Consider the following 17,111-nt stretch of genomic DNA (forward strand, 5'->3'; position numbering starts at 1 on the left):
TTCCACTTGAACCAGGTTTTGGTGCGGTGTAGGGACTTGGCACCTTTCCAATCAATTCTGTGGTATGTTTGGAGTGCATGGTCAGAAAGTCCGGTTTTTCCAAAATGGAGGTATTTTATGTGTTGTTTGTGTTCATCCTTTCTGATTGGGATGGTTCACCCTGTTTCCCCTATGTATAGTATGTTACATGTGCAATCTATTTTGTAAACCCCTGGGTGGGCGAGGTATAGCAGGGGATCCTTGGAAGAACTGAGTAGGTGTCTTAATTTTGTCAGGGGTTTAAAGGTGGTTTTGATGTTGTATTTGTGTAGTGTTCTGTCTATTTTTTCAGAAATGCCTCTAACATATGGCATAGCAATAGCATTCTTGAAATCTTTTTTGTTATTAGTGGTATCTTTGTGGAGGATCTTGTGAATGGTTTTTATACTGTATCCATTTTTTATAAAGGTATGTTTGATGGTCTCATATTCATGGTTAAGAGCTTGTTCATTTGAACAAATCGTTTGAGCTCTGTGTTTAAGGGTGCTTATGACCCCTAGTTTTGGTGTTGGGTGGTGATAAGAAGTTTTGTGTATGTACTAGCCTGTGTGTGTAGGTTTGCGGTAAACTGAGAAGGAGAGACAGCCTGAAGGAAGACGTGTGACAAGCGTGTCTAGGAATGGAAGAAAGTTGTTTTTTTCTATTTCAATGGTGAATTGGATGCGTTTGTGTTGTTTGTTCAGGTGGCTAAGAAATGTATCTAGTGCTTTGTGGCCGTGGGGCCAAATGGCGAAAATATCATCGATATATCTGAGCCAAATTTTGGGCTTTAGGCACGTCGATTCTAGAGCTCGTTGCTCAAAGTCTTCCATATAAAAGTTCCCTATTGGGGGAGAAGTAGTGAACCCATGGCTGTAACCTCTTTTTGAATTTTTACCTTCAATTTTGAACAATTTTTACCTTCAAAAAGAGGGTACAGCCATGGGCTCACCACTTTCTCCCCCAATAGCGAACTTTTATATGGAAGACTTTGAGCAACGAGCTCTAGAATCGGCATGCCTAAAGCCCAAAATGTGGCTCAGATACATCAACGATATTTTCGCCATTTGGTCCCATGGCTGCGAAGCACTAGATACATTCCTTAGCCACCTGAACAAACAACACAAATGCATCCAATTCACCATTGAAATAGAAAAAAACAACTCTCTTCCGTTCCCAGACACACGTGTCACACGTCTTCCTTCAGGCTGTCTCTCCTTCTCAGTTTACTGCAAACCTACACACACAGGCCAGTACATACACAAAACTTCTTATCACCACCCAACACAAAAACTAGGGATCATAAGCACCCTTAAACACAGAGCTCAAACGATTTGTTCAAATGAACAAGCTCTTAACCATGAATATGAGACCATCAAACATACCTTTATAAAAAATGGATACAGTATAAAAACCATTCACAAGATCCTCCACAAAGATACCACTAATAACAAAAAAGATTTCAAGAATGCTATTGCTATGCCATATGTTAGAGGCATTTCTGAAAAAATAGACAGAACACTACACAAATACAACATCAAAACCACCTTTAAACTCCCGACAAACTTACGACACCTACTCAGTTCTTCCAAGGATCCCCTGCCACACCTAGCCCACCCAGGGGCTTACAAAATAGATTGCACCTGTAACATAGCATACACAGGGGAAACAGGGTTAACCATCCCAATCAGAAAGGATGAACACAAACGACACATAAAATACCTCCATTTTGGAAAAACTGGACTTTCTGACCATGCACTCCAAACATACCACAGAATTGATTGGAAAGGTACCAAGTCCCTACACTGCACCAAAACCTGGTTCGAGCGGAAATTCAAGAAAGCATGTGAAATGCTCAAACATGATCCGAATCTGAATAAAAATGATGGTCTAACCATTCCAAGAATGTGGAGGACCCATCTGCAACCTTCATAGCAACCACGAAGAAAAATCTCAATTCAAGAAGACTTGAAGTGTTTTTTTTTTCCTGAACATTCAATAGCAACCTGTACTGTACAAATCCAGAAGATAATCATAATATAACAATATAAACTGTATAATTCCAGAAGAATCCTAGTACATGAGGACTTTAGCAGAGTTTATTGTAGTTTTTATTGGTAATTTTATTTTATTATTTTTTTTTATCACTAAAGGACAGGCTAAGAGAAAAGATGATTAGTTAACAGCGTAGATGTAATTCACCTGTATAGAGTGCAACAGCATGTAGCTTGGTTCTTATACACATGTATCCTTCTGATGATGACCTCAATACAGCGGTTGAAACGTCAAGTTATTATTTTATTATCAATCAGTAAAATAATCTTTTCAACACGTGAGTTTTGTGTCCCTAAATTCATAAATATGCACACCACTTATTGTTACTGCAAGGTACTATATGGAGTTTGAAGACTCATCATGGGTGACCAAAATTATCCATATAAAATATATCATACCTCTTCCTTTGTTCACTAACAGACAAAGCACTCAAAACAAACTAACAACCAATTCCACTCTCAAAGCAAAAAATTTATTATCCTCACACCTTTGCTAACCACACTCTTACTCAATTTCCAGGGATGATCCCCTTGTTCTGTCCCCCAGCCAACTAATATTCCTCTGCAAAACCCTTTCAGTAATTTAAATGAATGGTTTTTATCATATCCTCTCTTTTCCACTTATTTCCAATTATTTTCCACTTTTCCACAACTATTGCAGCATACACAAACCCTCAATCTTTCATTACATGAAGCAAATCCACAGACTACTCACCATCATGGTCACTCACCTCTGGATCCTCTCCATCACTTCCTCATCCCCAAGAAACTCAGACAATCATATCCCCAAGAAACTCAGGTGATCAGTAATCTAGATGTGGCCATATCAAGCCATTATTAAAGAAGAATAATAGCTTACTTATTTCTGCTTCTCAGTTAGTTGTTCTGTAACCAAGCAATCCTATGAGCTACCTTGGTCACCTTAGTGATATGTCCTCTGAACTTCAACATCTACTACCATCTCAAATATTTAGCTTCATCAATTTCCTGAAGTACATTTCCATCAATGTGGTACACAACTTGTAATATTTTTATCTCAAAATGCAGTAACTTTGCACTTTCTTATATTAAACAGGTACTCATTATATTTTACCCCATACTACCAACCTATTTAAATCATTCTGCAAGCTCTCTAACATCATCTGGATTAACTATAACATTACCCACTTTTGCATTATCAGCAAATAGTGGTCCAGCCACAGAACCTTGTGGCACACACACTGTTAGTCACCTGCTCTTCTGAATTCTGCTCCTCCACATGCTACACTTTGGTATCTGTCCATTAGCCACCCTGATATCCATATCACTAACTTCATATTATCTATCTCCAATTTGTGTAATGTGGTGTAATAAATGCATGACTAACCCTTAACAAAGCCATTCTGCCCCCATTAGAGTATCATATTCCCCATTCTGGAATCTGTCTTAGACCAACTTTTCACCACCACCACTCCCAGGATACTGATTATTCTATAATTGCTAATGAAGCCTTGGAGCTTCCTTGATGCAGAAAAACCATAGTGCCCTCCTCACTTGTCAGGACTTGACCAGAGTCCAGATGTAAATTAAACAGCCTAGTTAGAAGTAATACCAATGCCTCTGCACACTGTCATAATCTGCAAGCTAATATCCCATCTATTCTACAACTCTACTTCCAGTTCATCTACCTCAATGCTCACATCAGTCATCGTCACCTGAATAACTGCAAAGTCACCATCTTTTTGATATACCCTTGCAAAGTGATCACTTAGTAACGGAACTCTTTCTTCTGCTTCTGTCACTTTCCTACCATCAGCACTAAGTTATCTTTCCATAGTCATTCTTTCTCTTACTTGCTACATAATGAAAAAAATCCTTTTGGATTTACTTTGGCCTGCTTAGCTAATTTTCTCTCAAAATCTGATTTAGCCTTCCTTACCATACTAGTTACCCTTCTTGCTTGTGCTTTATATTGTTCATGGGCATGCTGATTACCTTGTTGTTTATATTCCTTCCATAATGCTTTCTTTTTTTTCACAGCTCCTGTTTTATATTGCTAGTCATCCACTTAATCCCTACTCAGTTTATCCTCCTGACCCTGGGTATGCACTCTGATACTGCCTCACTCAAACAATCCTTGACTGCTTTCCATGCATTCCATGTAGTTTCTTATGACATGGCACTTCTTAAGTTCCCTGCTAAGTTTGTCATAATCGAGAGCTTCGCAGTTCGACATAAATCCTTTCTTGACTGAAATTTCCACATGTTGAGCAATCTTCCAGGATAAGACTGCATGCCTGATTAAAGGTAGAGTTGCATACATAACCTGCATATTTGGTGAATCTCAAGAATTCAATTATGTAAAGGGGGGGGAGCTTAATAAGGTCAAGGGTCTCTATCAAAGATGCATTAGTGAAAATGTGAGGTGATATTAAAACTGACCATGATGTCAGAATCTGTCAGGGTTAGATTTTCTATTAATGTTTTAAAGTGCATAGAATTTTTAATAGATGAGCAGAATTGCTTGTAAAGAAGGAAAGTGATTTGGATAAATGTTAACCAGTTTGTAGGTGGGGCTGTCTATGCTATCTACTTTTGGACAAAGAGGAATGAGTTTGGGAATTTTAGTGATAACCCCTGTATCAACAGTGGTTTAATATGATTAAAGTTCAATTTTTTTGCTAACTTCTTTAAGCCAGGATGTAACTGTTTTTAATAATTTATACTTTTTTCTTTTGAGATTTTGTAGGAGCCCAATTTCTATAATCTGATAAGTGGAGGAATCTTTAAGAAGTTGATTAATTTTTCTGTTGTATTCTGCTTCGTTCATAATGAAAGTAGCATTTCCAGTGGCAGTTCGTAAGAATTTGTAGTGGTGGGGCTGTAGCAATAGAAGTAAAAAAAAAAAAAAATCAATATGGATTGAAAAAATTATAACAACTACTTGCTAAGTCAAGTTATACACATAAATACAATTGAATGTAAGAAGAAAAACAACATCAATAGATAACTGATGTTGTTTTATCTATTTATTTATATTTATTTAAATTCCATCTATTTATATTTAAATTCCATTATTCTTTTTGATTTACAAATTTATCTATGACTTTATCATTAAAATTTGTCATATTTGTAATCATGTTTTTCTCTATACTTAACATGGCTAAAGCAGTAAGTCGATTTTGTGCCATTTGAATTTCTTAAAAAAGTTTTAATTCTTTTGAGAGCTGAGAAACACCCTTCAGGTTCAGCCATTGTCATAAGTTTTTGTCATAGTCACAAATTCCTATCTTATACATTATATCATAAATTTTTTATGTCCTGACAAGTTTTTAAATTCTGGTCGTTCATTTGAACAGAATTCTTCTCTTTGTTCATTTCTACAAATATATAAATTAAATGCTAGTAAATGCACAATATTTACCTACGATAACGACAACAATATTAATTTGTGTTGTTTGTGCATGAGCAGTAGCAACGTATCTTGGCAGCAATGCTACCAGCCCAAACTGCATGTAAATCACACATTACCCCACTATGTTATTCCCACCAGGTAGCAGTTTGGTGTGGTCTGCATTGAATGCAGCTCCAGCATTGAGTATACTCTCCAGCACTGATTCTAGCCTTAGTCCGCACAGCACATTGATTATTGCAAAATACAACTATTGCTACAAAACGAATTATATAAAATACTATCGAGCGGTATTGTATTACAAACAAGAAAATAACAGTTTTTAGATAAATATATAAAAATTTAAGAATAGTGATAATAAAACAGGAACTTTCATTTTATACTGGAGGGGCTGTATCCCTATAGCCGTTATGGATGAGCTGCCGCTGAGCATTTCTCTTATCATCAATAGTTACAATAACTTGTTTATTCTTATACAGCTTTTTAAGTGCTGATATTTCTTTTGATGTAATGTTATTCTTTGGAGGTTTAAGTAGCATTTCTGCACACACTACATATTATTATGTCATTAGAGGTAGATGATAATTTCTTAGTTAACTAGAATAATATCATAAACTCAAAATCAATTTCAATTCAATAAAAGCAATCACTGAGGTATCATTGCAGTTCTCTGAAAAATAAAATATCACACAGAAATAATACACAAAATAATTTAGTAAATAGGAGGTTTTTTACTTGGAGAGTAGTGAATGAGTGGAATAAGCTTCCAGAGTCTGTTGTGGGTGCTTTGACCGTGAATGAGTTCAAGGCAAGGTATGATAGATACTGTGTGAATGTTGAATAGTTGTTCTTGACATGATGTTAGGGCCTCCCTCGATGAGTCTGTCGACTCCTTGGAGTTTCCCGGAACAACAATAATAATAATAATAAAAATAGACTTTTGACTTGGATAAAGGAGTGGGGTTGTAGTTTCAATATATTAATAAGCGCAAGGTGTTGCATTTTGGAGTGTAGAAATATAAGGCACCATCAATATACCATATCAATGATGCCATACTGGACAAGTATGGACATTCAAGTTAATCTTGTCCCATCTGGACAAGTATGTCCAGTATGGACAAGATTCGAGATTTGGAATGATGGCTGATAGAAGACTGATGTTTAGAGGCATATTGCAAGTGTTGCAAAGACTACATATCTTAGTGCTGCTGTGATAAGAAGTACTCTAAAAGATATGGATAAGGAAGTGGTTGTGCCACTGTATAAACACTGGTCAGACCACACTTGGACTATTGTGCTCAAATTTGGTCACCTGGTTTTCAGAAATGAGTGACTAAGACAATATCAAGACTTTGGAATGCCATGTAGGGAATCGAAGAAATGTGGATTGAAGAAGTTGGTGGATAGGAGAAAAAGAGGTGATATGATGGAGACATTTAAGTTAGTTGAGGAGATTTTATTGGATTAATCCAGATGAGATTGTAAAAAGAGTAGAAGGCGAGAGAGGAAAACCCAAAGGTCATCCCTGGAAGTTATGTAAGAATGCGGTGAAGAGTAGATTTTTTACATGGAGAATTGGCAGTGAATGGAACACATTACCAGAATGTGTTGTTAATGCAAGGAGTGTTAAGGATTTTAAGATTCGGTAAGATAAATATGTTGTCATTTGAAAGAACTCCTACGATGAGTCTGCCAACTCCATGGAGGGTGCAATAATAATAATAATAATAATAATAATAGTACATTTGTACCATGAGCGAGTAATTGACCTTTTTTTCGTTTTCATCAATTTTTATTTTTTATTTTGTTTTGTATTTTTTAGTTTATTTTTTTACATAGTCCGGAAACCCTGCTCTAGAGACCAAACATGGAACCTTTTCATGCTTTTCATGGTGGTCTCACACCTAAAGACAATCACAAACATCCATGCCCATGATGGGATTGGAACCTACAGCCTGTTGGTTGGAGAGCAGATATTCTAACCACTCAGCCAACCAGGCCAGCATTCATACATTGACATCCATATTTACATTTTTTATTTTTTTATTTAAATATTTTACAATATAATCTAAACATTATGAGTAGCTTATATTACATTATGATTGGAAATTGATCCTTCTGGCAAAATTATATAATTCTAATTAATGCTTATGGATAAGTCTCTGTTTTAACACTGACCATTCATCTCCTGAAATAACATGTTGCATTAGGGATGTCCGGATGGAGTCAAGTAGCTGGCAGTCATAGAGTAAATAATCAATAGTCTATTGAAGGTGTGGACAATACATGCAAAATGGTGATTCCAGAATACGGAATCTATTTAGATAATGTCTTAATTTTCAATGTCCCATTAATAGTGCAGTTAAACCTGGAGAGATGGAGTCTATTTTCAGCCAGAGTCTGCTTCTGATACTAGGCACGAATTATTTTGTTGTTGATCCGTTTTTGGCTTAGGCGTATATCTTCTGCCAGGGTTTTTATAGCTGATTTTGGCTTCTTATAACCTATTTATAACCGTTTATTTATAGCCACTTCTTTAGCCAGCTGATCAGCTTTCTGGCTTCCTGTTACCTCAGTATGCACCTTCACCCAGAGAACTTAACTTCCCATTTCTCCAGAGTGGAGAAATGGGAAGTTAACTGCCTCAAAAAATATTGTTCTGTATCCTTTAATTATTCATATGGCTCAGAAGGCATTGAACTCTGTTTAACTTTTGTTTTATTGTTTTTTCTTAGATTTTAGTTCATCTCTCCAAGAAGATACAGCATACAATAACAATGGAAGTGTAGCTCCAATATATACTGTTTTCAGTGCTCACTGTCCTAGTCCCCAGTTAATCCTTGCCAAATAGATAGAAGGTTTACAATTTGTAAGCTTTTTCTAGCAACATATGAGATGTGCTTGTTGAAGTTAAATTTGCTACTCCTAGGCATTTCAGCTCACTAGCTTCCTCTAGAACTTCCCTGTTTAGGAAGACTGTTATAGATTGTTTTGATTTCTTATGTGAGATGTGAAATACTTTAGACTTAGCACTACTGAAAGTAACTTTCTTCTCACGAGCCCACTCTACAATTTTAAAAAGTAACTATTAGCTTAGCCATTACTTCTAAGTGTAAGCTCTCATGTTCCCAAATTGTTATCATCACATCATCAGCAAAAGCTATAACTCTAGTTTCATTTGTGAAAGAAAGTCTTAATAATGAGTCATACTGAATATTCCAGAAACCTGGTCCATAGCAAGACCCTCGGGGGCAGCCTCTTTTGACTTCTTTTTGTTACAGTTGTGGTTTTCAATGTTATGTCTGCTAAATAATTTTTTGTAAGGTAGAGTAGGTTTTTCAGACATTTGAAATCTCTTAACTGAGTAATTATGACTGGCCACCATGCAGCATTAAAGACACCTTGCACATTGAGTGGGATCAATAGAATGCAATTTATTTTTTGTTGTAGACTGTCATGCATGAACTTAAATTAAATATGAACATGAATTATGGAAGTTAAAAAACTTCCATAATTATTATAGTGTCCACAGTGCTTGACTGATGACCTACTACTGCTTGACAGGTCTCATGAATAGACCAAGTGCATTATTCAATTTATCAGAGGTTTTTCTAGTACTTTATCAATGATATTTATGAAATTGATTGGTCTGTATTGAGGCATTCATTGTAAACTGTTGTTATAAATTCAGGAAATTCAAGGAATGTTCTTAGAAGTATGTTGCTAATTATCTGGTCTTCAACAGGAGTTTTTCTGTGACCCACTGATCTTAATATTGACTCAATTTCACTAGAGAAAGATGTGGGAAGGGGGCACTTATACACATATCAATGACATATATAGGATATCAGATAGATCGAGACTAAATAAAGAAGCGCATATATTCACTACAAAAAATCAATACAACAAAATGACAATTTGTTGCTATCCTGGTGAATTTCATAAGTGTTTTTAGAAGCAAATTGTCATTTTGCTATATTGATTTTTTGTAGTGAATGTAGTTAATAACATAAGTAGTTGAGAGTGGATTTATCGCTCCTGAAGGATAGGTAACTTTTTTGTATTTTAGATGAAAATATTAGGTTAAGTTATTGTAGTTTTTGTTTTAAATGAGTGTGTGACTGAATGAGCTATTTAGTTTGTAAGTAAACCTAATATTTTTTTTTTGTTTAAATACAATATTTGGTATGCCACCAATGCATGGTACAGCAATGGAGGCAAAGACCACATTGTTGGGTGACAGGTAACAAGAACTTGTGGGATTTTGTGCAGAGCAGTATGTGAGAAATGTATTCGTCAAGAAAATTAAAGGATATGTGGAAGGAAATTGAAACTGGAGAGAGAGTGTTATTAAATGCTTCAAAAGTGCCTATTAGGTGACAACAATATTTGTAGACATTAGCAAATATTAGTAGAGCAGACAGTACCAACAGTAGGATGGAAAATGATGTTATTAATGCCGAATGTGCAGCCATGAAAATAGAGAATGAAATGGATATTAATAAAGAAATAGCATGCTGCAATATTATCCTACACAGGACAAAGCACAAAACTGGAAAATTACAGAAGCAGCAAGAGATTAGCAGGGATGAAAAGAGAAGGAAGCAGAGTCCGAAGTAACAAAAGAGACCAACTGAACAAACAAGAAAAACAAGTTAAGAAGAAAATTATATACAGAGGCTCAATGATCATTGGAGTATTCAATAACAGTGTGACAAAATCTTGTTTCCCTGGTGCAAAAATTCACAAATTTAGTCATGCCATCTAGATGCAAAAAGGTAACTTAAAGTAAATGATTGTCTTGGTTGGTGTAAATGATTTGAGAGGCAAGATATATTCCATGAGGGAGGATGTAAAGGAGTTATTAAAAGAGGCAAAACTGAAGAGCGAGAGGGTGAAGATTGTATCTCCTACCATGCTATGATAGTTGTGAACTAAGGAGTAGGAGGAGGAGGGCGTTGCTAGTTAACGAGTCTAAATGTAGGGTTGTGCAGAATGAATGATATAGGATTTGTGGATCTGTGGTCTGTGTTTGATGGAAAGAAGGATTTGTACAATACTAATGGTAATAAATTTGTACAATACTGCATGTAAATGGTTTTGGTAGAAAGAGCTTTGTTTACCTAGCATGCTGAAGTGAAAATTCAGGAAAACTTAAGCAATTAGGGTGGAAGCAGGTGAGTTTGGAGGGGAGGGAGAGTATGAGGAGGGAGAGTATGAGAATGACCAAGTGTGGAATCTAATATCTCAAACAAAAATATTAAATAGGGTAGTCAATTCAGGAAGTAAAGGTGGGTGAGGGCCTAAAGGTATGCTGCAGTTTCTATATACTAATGTCAGAAGTCTCAGGAACAATGAGAAGTTTTTGGCATTGGTTAATGCAACATTGCCAAAAGTTATAGGCATTAGTGAGACTTGGTTAACAGCAAATGATGTAGTTACAGGGATTGAATATGAAGGGTTTAGTATTTTTAGAGCAGATAGGAATGGTGGAGGGGCACTAGTGATGATAGCAGATAAATAGGAAGATTAACCTTAATGAGTGATGATGGCCATGAGATGACAGAAGCAGATAAAATAGTCAAGTTACTGAGTGACCACTTTGCAAGGGTATATCTTCCTGGTGAGGTTACTGCTTTAACATATGTGACAGACCCTAATGTGGGAACAGAGGTGGATAAATTGGAGGTTCTTAGGATATTGCAAAATTTCAATGTAAATACAGCTGTGGGATTAGATGGGATATCAGCTCAGGTTTTGCAAGAATGTACAAGGGAAGAACTGGAAATGCCTCTGACTAGGCTCTTTAATTTAAGTCTCAGCCCTGGTAGAGTTCTAAGGGAGTGGAAAGAGAACAAAATTCCTTTGCATAAGGAAGGTTCTAAGATTACAGTAACAAATTATAGACCAATCAGTATCTCAGGCGTAGTGGTAAAAGTATTAGAAAAATTGATAAAAAAGAGAATTCAAGAATAGGCGGATAAAAATATAATACTGTATGAGAGTCGACATGACTTTGTGAGGGGTCAGTCATCAGTCATGCCTTAGTAATCTACTGTCTTTTTATAATAGAGTAACAGCAGAGTTGAATAAAGGAAATGGATACATGATGATCTGCTGGATTTTGCAAAGGCATTTGATAGAATACCAAATGTAACTCTGTTATGCAAATTAGAAAAAATGTGGATGAATATGACACTGGTTAAGTGGATAAAAGGGTGGCTGCTGAACAGATATCAAAAAGTAGTATATGATATCAAAAACAGATATCAAAAAGGAACAGAATCGAGGTGAAAATGGGTGACTAGTGGTGTGCCACAAGGTTCGGTGCTGGGACCATTGCTGTTTAATTTGTGTATGAATGATATAAGAAATAACCTGAAATGAAATATTTAGTTGTTTGCCCATTAATAGGTAATCAAGGTGATGTGGAGAACTTGAAGGACAATTTAAATAGGCTTTCAGTATAGGCAAAAGATAATTGATGTCAGTTTAATGTGGAGAAATGTAAAGTTATGCATTTTGGCATAAAGAGATTATAAGATGTGTATCACATTGATGGCAATGTTCTCCAGGAAACAGATGAAGCTAGAGATTTAGGGATGGTGGTAGACAGAGGGGTTAAAGTTTAGAGGATATATAGCTAAGGTTGCCCATAAGATTAATTGACTATCGAAGAACACATTAATAAGTAGAAATAAGGAAGTTGTTATTCCTCTTTATAAGGCCTTGATATGTCCACATCTGGATTACTGTGCTCAAGTCTGTCCTCATCCCCTAGATTTTTGGGGGATGAGGAAGTGGTGGAGAAGATTCAGAGGCAAGTGACCAAGATGGTGAGTGGTCTGCGGAATGTTCCCTATGAAGATAGATTGAGGGTGTGCGGATTGCAGAAGTTGTGTTGTTGGTTGATAGGAGAAAAAGAGGGAATATGATAGAAACATATAAGTTGTTTAAAGGGTTTTATAGGACTGATGCAGGGGATATTTCAGCACTTGGCTGGAGAGGCTAGAACAAGGGGTCATTCCTGGAAATTGAATAGAAGTATGTTTAAAAGAGGTGTAAGGACTAGATTTTTTGCTTGGAGAGTTGTGAATGAGCATCATGGGTTGCTAGAATCAGATGTGAGTGCTTTACGTGTTAATGGGTTCAAGGAAAGAGGTATGATAGATTGTGTGGATAGTTTGGGTCTTCCATAATGAGTCTTCGGAATTCATGGAGGTGCCCATACAATGATAATAATAATAACAAGAAAGTGAAACCCAAGTTAGGAATAGTGAAGTCCCAAAAATACCTCTCTTATGAAAAATCCTATACATCTCATTAACCTCCCTACCACTGAGGTAGATGAAATAGTAAGACCAAATTGCACTTCTCATCCATGTTATTCAATAGGTGTTACAGAATCATATCCAGATTTAGCTGGATGTCTATAGATGTCATGGCTGGTTGGAGGGTTAATATGATTTAAAACTTTTGTGTATAAAAATGATTTTGGGCATAATGGTGACCTGTAGTTATAAAGCTCTGAGATTTGAGTCCCATCTGGGGAGGAAACTTTATAAAGATTTTCCACCTGAGAGTTGGATACAAATGTCAAAGTTTTTCATCCTAGTAATCACTGTTAAACATGTGTCTAGGATAAACCACCCAACCAGCCAGGACATATATATACATCCAAGTTACCATGGATGTGAAGTGCATATTAAAATTGTAATACCATTGATATTACATTGAAATATGTGACGGATACGAAGTGCAGAGGAGTGATGTATTTTATCGATATTGACAGCGACATGGTTAAACGCCTTATCATACCATAATTAGGGTGATTTGAAATCAAGTTACAACTGGTTATGGAAGGTGACAGAATCTTGAAAGAGAAAAGATTACTATGTATACTAACATAATTTCATATTTAAATCAACATTTCAATTAAATTAATCAACAATATCATCAGTTAATGAAGCAGGTACATTACATGAAGGCATCTGTTATTAGAAATGCCATTTCCAAAAACAGAATTAACTCAAAAGGAATAAAGATTCATTTCAAAACTTCAGAGAAGAGATATATTTTCTTAGGCTTCAAATATATAGCTTATTAGAAACCTTGTCATTATTTGAAGCATGTTTTTTATGCAACTGCTAATATTCTACCATGGAAAGGTTAATAAATTTATTGTTGCTTTTTCTTAAAAAAAAAAAAGCATTATGTTGATGATGAGCTAAGGGTTAGATAATCCAGGAACGCTGTTCTAGAGACCAGATGGCACTTTGTCAAGTTATTTGTAAGATTGTAGTAGGTGATATACACAGTCAACCATGCCATATAACTGGTATATATATAATACGTCACCATTCAGCATGGGGAATGTAACTGTTCTTGTATTGCATGCTGCATAGGTAGCAATAATTCTTGTGACAAACGGTTCTTAATGATTTGTGATAACAATCCCACTCAGGAAAGATTTTAGTGCACAAGTACTAAAATGCTATAGATACCTAGAAATGACCACAACCTGTAGACTTTCATTTCATAATAATGCAGGCTAGAATGGCCATTATCATAATAAACATACTTTTCAGACATCCCAAAAGAATTTTTACTGAACTCAAACTTCTAAACTTACCTTTTTTTTTTTTTTTTTTTAATCAGGTGATGCCATTCACAGCTATTACATGGATTACTTTACTGGTCAACTATCAGTTGCTGACATGCATTTATAACCAGTGGATACTGTTTCTTACTCATAGAACTCCTCAATAAAGAAATGTATGTAGAATACAAAAGCAGATTAATAGATGATGATTTTCTCAGAACTGTACCAAGTCTTGCAGCAATACATTCTAAAAGCATAAAAGAAAAAATGTTGTGAAACTGATTTTCATACTAAATTTAAATGCTAATTAAAAATAGACACAAACACACACACACACACATATATATATATTTAAAAAAATTGTAACGACTAGAACCAAGGTTTAAATAAAAAACTTTAATTACACTACTAGTTTCGCCTAAACCAAGACTTCATCAGTTGTGAGATAAACATATCAATACCAGTAACCAATCTAAAGGAATTGTTTTTTTTAAAACACAGAGTAACATATCTAACACTGAAAAGAATAAAGGCTAGAGTTTAAATAGAAGAATGAACTCTGACTGTATCACTATACACAATGCACGTGTATATATATATTTTGATTTACTCGGTTGATATAATTTTTTTTTTTATGGACTTCCTAGTTTGGACTTCAGGTTAGTGTTTCTCAATATGGACTTCCTAAAATTCATAAAGAAAAGAAAATACCCCACTTCTACCTATCATAGAAGGAATTGATTCTCCAACATGTAACCTTTCAAAATATCTGGCTAAATCTCTCAAATGTTTTTCCGGTAAATCATCATCTTTCATTAAAAACCCACAGATTTTGTTTCGTGTATAAAAGATATTATTATTAAGGAAGATGAAATAATGACTAGTTTTGATACAGTCTCTTTATTTACCAATGTTCCTACGGACGAAGTTCTTGTAATATTCAAGGAGAACAGGTTGAGGATTTGTGGGTTGCAAAAATTGGTTGATAGGCGGAGGAGGGGAGATATGATTGAGACATTCAAATTACTGAAGGGTTTCTATAAAATTAATTCAGAAGATATTTTTGAGAACAGGGTTGGTTGTGGGAGGACTAGGGGACATCCATGGAAACTGGGCAAAAGTGTGGTTAGTAAAGGTGTTAGAGCTGGGTTCTTTACTTTTAGAGTAGTGAATGAGTGGAATGCGCTCCCTGAGTCTGTGGTGGATGCTGTGACAGTGAATGAGTTTAAGGCGAGGTATGATAGATACTGTATGAATGTCAAATAGTTGTGATGAATATGATTTGGGGCGTCCCTCGATGAGTCTAATGACTCCCTGGAGTTGCCCGTAATAATAGTAATAATAGTAATAGTAATAAATTATCTAAAAAGATCATGGCCTTACTTACTCATTGCATCCAATCAGGATACTTTAAGTTTCAAGTCACCATCTATAAACAAAGTTTTGGCCTCGCAATGAGTAATCTGTTGTCACCTGTACTTGTGAACATCTATTTAGATCTGGAAGTTAAAGCCATCTTTTCTTATCCTTTAAAACCAAGAATTTGGAAAAGATATATTGATGACATTTTCCTGATTTGGAGCCATGACCATGAATCTCTCCTGAACTTCCTAGAACATCTAAATAATCAACATCCGAACATAAAATTTACGGCTGGGCTTGAAGCTAATGATTCTCTTCCCTTTTTGGACATCAAACTGACCCGTTCCTCAGAGAAATTAAAAATCTCGATTTACAGAAAAGCTATCCACACCAACAGATATCTCCATGGTCACTCCCATCATTATCCTCCTCAAAAGTTTGGAATCATTTCTACATTAGGACATCATGCTCGCTCTCTTCTTGATGGTGAGATAGAACTTAATAAAGAACTAAATTTTCTCAGGTCTACTTTTCAACTAAATGGTTATTCACAAAAAACAATTGACAAATTCCTATTAAATCCACCTGCTCGCAATAATGAAGAGACCAATAGAGTGAAAGGTAATATTGCTATACCATACACAAGCTCTGTCTCAGCCAAATTGGCCAAATTTCTTAGGAAATACAACATAAGAACTTTAATTACTCCTCTTTCAAAAATCAGTTCGGATGGCTCACTGAATCAGTTCAATGAGCCATCCGAAACCTAGACATCACAACCTTAAATATCCCGGTGTTTACCAGATTTGGTGTAACTGTAATATACCATACTTTGGCCAAACAGAGAAATCGATCGAGTTACGCATTGAAGAACATAAGAGAGACATCAGTTACAGGAGAACGCAAGCCAGTGCTTTGTCTAGTAATGTTCTGTTCTCGGCCGATTCTAATGAAATAAACCTTAGCCATACAGTCCTATGGGACAAGTCTGATAACATTTTCAGTTGCCAGGATGAATTAGAAAGAAAGATAATAGAATCAAAAGAAATCATTCTCAACAACCAGAGTTACAACCTTTCAGACTGTCATGTGCTATGATCAAATACTGGTGTTTGCGAGATGCTATACGCATGCATACGCCTAACAAAAAAGCAAACGAGAGAACAGTTTTGAATGCGCAGACTTCAACGTTTCTACGTTGAATATATATATATATATATATATATATATATATATATATATATATATATATATATATATATATATACATACATACATACACACACACTAACTTTCCGTGTTGTTTACAGTTATTTCCTCTATGTTTTACTGGTTATTTCTTTTGTAATGTGCATCTGAAGAAGGCTGATACAAGTTGAAACTAGTTGTGCAATTCAACTTTGTTTTCATTTTTCTCGGTTTCTAGTCATTCAATATTTAAAAAAAAAAGAAAAAGAAATGTATATCAACCGAGTAAATCAATCTTCCTACACATATATATAGTCAGTTAAATTTTAATCTTATAAATGTATACATCCTGAGTCAATCCTAATTACAATATATATATATATATATATATATATATATATATATATATATATATATATATATATATATATATATATATATATATATATATACTGTATAAAGGAAAAGAATAGTGATAAACATTGAAGTATCTAAA

The 17,111-nt window shown here is 35.2% G+C and overlaps 1 protein-coding gene across 8 annotated transcripts in view; it reads right to left on the reverse strand.

Moving 5' to 3' along the window:
* Positions 1 to 17,111, reverse strand: part of Rph (Rabphilin) — a 695,894-nt gene that overhangs the window by 603,114 nt on the left and 75,669 nt on the right. For 7 of the 8 annotated variants that reach the window (XR_016549578.1, XM_090406051.1, XM_090406050.1 and 4 more), the window contains one exon: positions 14,096 to 14,312. The exons of the other annotated variant lie outside the window; for it this stretch is intronic. The gene's annotated coding sequence lies outside the window, so the exon portion shown is untranslated. The remainder of the gene's footprint in view (positions 1 to 14,095; positions 14,313 to 17,111) is intronic. 8 annotated transcript variants of the gene reach the window in all.

The sequence above is a fragment of the Typopeltis vanoorti genome, chromosome 16, assembly GCF_054136105.1.
Source record: "Typopeltis vanoorti isolate ZY-2024b chromosome 16, IOZ_Tvanoo_1.0, whole genome shotgun sequence".
Lineage (NCBI taxonomy): Eukaryota > Metazoa > Arthropoda > Arachnida > Uropygi > Thelyphonidae > Typopeltis > Typopeltis vanoorti.